The sequence below is a fragment of the Talpa occidentalis genome, unplaced genomic scaffold, assembly GCF_014898055.3.
Source record: "Talpa occidentalis isolate TD23 unplaced genomic scaffold, MPIMG_talOcc4v2.1 talOcc4.6, whole genome shotgun sequence".
NCBI classification, from domain to species: domain Eukaryota; kingdom Metazoa; phylum Chordata; class Mammalia; order Eulipotyphla; family Talpidae; genus Talpa; species Talpa occidentalis.
Genome location: NW_023604972.1, coordinates 100,631,605 through 100,635,276, shown reverse-complemented (window position 1 = coordinate 100,635,276; position 3,672 = coordinate 100,631,605). Strand labels below are relative to the sequence as shown.

General features: G+C 32.4%; 1 pseudogene; it reads left to right on the top strand.

Annotated features, from left to right (window-relative positions):
- The first annotated feature begins 334 nt into the window (after positions 1-334).
- Positions 335-432, top strand: LOC119230261 (U2 spliceosomal RNA; annotated as a pseudogene).
- Positions 433-3,672: the final 3,240 nt, after the last annotated feature.

Here is a 3,672-nt window from a genome sequence, read left to right as displayed (position 1 = left end):
TAGAAAATAGTCACAAAAACAAATCTCTTTCAAAGTGTTTGTATCTAGAAAACACAAAGAATATCATGCAACACCTCAGTAATTAAAAGATAATCCACATTTACCATATAGACAAAAGATTAGAATAAACACTTCACAAAGGAAGATATACAAATGACCAAGATACACATGACAAGGTATGTCATTGTAGAAAATGCAAATTAAAATCACAACTGTACATACACTTACAATGGTTAAACTTTATAAGACTGACCATAAAAAGTATTACTATGGAGGTAAAGAAACTGCTGATAGGTAGGTAAAACTGTACAATCAGTTTTAAATGTTGTTTGATATCGCTTCTCGGCCTTTTGGCTAAGATCAAGTGTAAATGTTGTTTGATAGTTTCTTATAAAATTAAACAAATTTTTGCCTTTAGTTCCAGCAATTTTACTGCCAGGTATTTATTTAAAAGAAAGGAATATATGTCAACAAAGACACTTGGAGAAACAAACAGCCAAAACTAATAACAACAGAAAAATCTAGCAAGAAAATGGATAAATACAACTGTGGCATATTGTTTAGACAATGGAACACTACTTGGTAATATAAACAAATAAATTACTGACAACCACAACAACATGAATGAATGTCACAGACATCATACCAAAAGAAAAATGCCACACAAATGGAGCACAGATTGTATGATTCTATTTATATTCTAAAACGGGATGGGGAGATAATTCTCCATTGCTAGAAGGAATAGAGAATAATCAAGATGACCACTTGCTAAGGACACCAAAAACTAATTCATTCTAGATGACCCTAAAGGATTTTTTTAACATTGAACTTCTATAATAGTTGCTTGAAAGTACTTTAGTCTCCTAAACTTTAAAAATTAGATGCCAGGAAATGAATGTCTGTAATTAGTCTGGCAGCAGTTATTACTGATATCTTGACAAATACCTGATCTATGATTTGGAGAAATCAACAGGATGTTGTTTTACCAAAAAAGACAATTAACAGATTAAAGGGTGTTGCCTATAAACATCGTGGCTTGCATCTTGTAATAATAACATTAACATACCCATTAGTTAAAGATCAAACCAATTCTTAGTATGGACTGAAAAGTAGGAGCATAATGCTGCCTCGTACCTTCTAGGGAGAACAAATTTTTTTGTTTGTTTGTTTGAACACTTGGCTTCTTCATTTTTTTTAATAAATTATTTTATTTTATATAATTCTTAAATCATTTTTCATTTTTGCATAATGTATGCATTTTCATTTTGGTTATATTCCCCATACAATTCCCACGCCCCTTATTCTGACCCTAATCCCTCTTCTCCTCCCCCCGCCCCCCACTGTAGTGTGTCTCTGGTCTATAGTTGCTTGTTTTTTGTTTGTTTGTTTGTTTATTTTAACAATGTACACATTCTTTTTTTTTTTTAAATATAGTTGCTTGTTGATTTTGATTTTTACTTTATTGCAATTAATCTTTTTCCTGGTCCCTTATTTAAGTTTTCTAGATTCCTGCTATGAGTGATACCATCTGGTATTTTTCTTTTCCTTTCTGGCTTATTTCGCTGAGCATGATCCCTCCAGCTCCATCCATGTTGCTGCAAATTGCATGAGTTTATCTTTTTTGAATGCTGAGTAATATTCCATGGTGTATATGTACCACATCTTCTTGATCCAGTCATCTATTTTTGGGCATTTGGGTTGTTTCCAAAGCTTACCTATTGTAAATAATGCTGCTATAAACATAGGGGTGCAGATGTTCTTTTGAATTAATGTTTCTGTATCATTTGGATAAATACCTAGGAGTAGAGTTGCTGGATCATATGGAAGCTCTATCTTTAGTAGGTTAAGAAATCTCCACACAGCTTTCCATAGTGGTTGGACTATTTTGCACTCCCACCAGCAGTGCAGAAGAGTTTAGGGAGAACATATTTGTCTGGCTTAGTGAGACACAAATCTTATTTTGCATGCAAACTGTTGTGATATGTTGTTGTGGTTGATGATATTAAAAAATATCTAGTTTCACACTGGTATGTCTCTAACTATAGATATGTATGTTGGAAAGGGGAACAATATTTTAATAATATTTTCAGATGAAGGGCATGTTCTTTGATACTACACCCAAATTTGCAAGTGGTAATTTCTTGTTAAAGATTAGTTGCAATGTGAAATCTTAATTGATATCAAAGAACTTTTTATGCAGTTTCATTGAAATCAATTTATCAATGTTGAAATTTAGATGAATCTCTTAACCATTAATGATTTTGTAATACCCTATTGGTCATTTGGAAAATCTTGGTCTACTGAGTTATTCATATCTTCCAAATATTAACATTTTTCATTACAAAATATAAATGAATCAATCATGTCTACATAGAAAACACCATCTTCTAAATGATAGCCTAGAACTTACCTGCCAGTAAGGCTTCTGTCAACTTTAAGTGATATTCTAAGGACTTTCTAAGGAAATACTATGGATTTTCAGGTGATCTGGCCTCTGAAGTAGTACTGAAAAAATAAAAATAATAAGATATAGTATCTAAAGAAATGCTTAATATCCATTATTATCCATTCTTATTACCCATTCTTAATATCCATTATAATCTATTTTTATACACTCCTGATGACATCAGAAAAACCTTTAAGAATTTAGAAACATTCAAGTTCATGATAATAATCACAGATTTTTCAAAATTCTAATTTTTACTTGAAACTCAAACGTTATCATTGACAAAAAATGGTTTCCCTGAATGTACAACCATTTATTTATGAGAAAATATCTGCCAGATACCCAAGTCTAAATAGTCACACTGTGTTCAGCAGTCATCTTTCAAATTAACAAAGGTGTTCCATTCACTTCCAACTCAAACAACAGCACAAGAAGGTTTCCATAAGACAAGCATGTACCTGAGCATGGAACAAGTGCTTTATGTGTTCTCCCCATTTTATCACACAAAATATTAAAAACATGTACTCAGGGGTGGAAATATAATAAAATGAATAATGGGAGGTGTTTCATCAAGGGCACTATTAAAAAGAAATTGATTCATTTTTCCTGCAAATGTATGGCAGGACGCAGATACAATATCTACTATTACAGTTTGGTGCTACTGCCTTTCTGCTAATTTTCAGCAGTTTTTCCATTGTTGCATCAGAAGGTGCAAATGTCAACACTATGAAAAAAGCAATAACATCTTACTATTATTGTGAAAATAGCTTTGACTTTACAGTCTGCCTGGAAGGGTCAGAGGGACTCCCAGGGAGACACAGACCACAAGTTCAGCACTAAAGGAGGGAAGAAGATTAATTAAATATCATTCATTCAGCATGCTAAAGGAGCTATTATTTTAAAAAAAGCTATTTCTATGTATCCAATGTCTTAGAAACAAGACAAAATGCTCACCCACTCTCACCCTGACTTTTTTTTTATAGAAGACCAAGACTATAATTTTTAATATTCTAATTCAGTTCGAAGGCAAACATTTTCAAAATACAATACACGTATATTTTCACATGGACAGATAGACACAAACAGACACAACTACATGATAAACAGAAATCTTGAGCTCGCTTTGTCAAGTTTGGAACACTATAGATTATAAAAAGGTCTTGAACTGAACCCTTTCGTTGATTTTCCACTCTAAGGAGAGGGAGATGCAGCTTTAGTCATCAAAA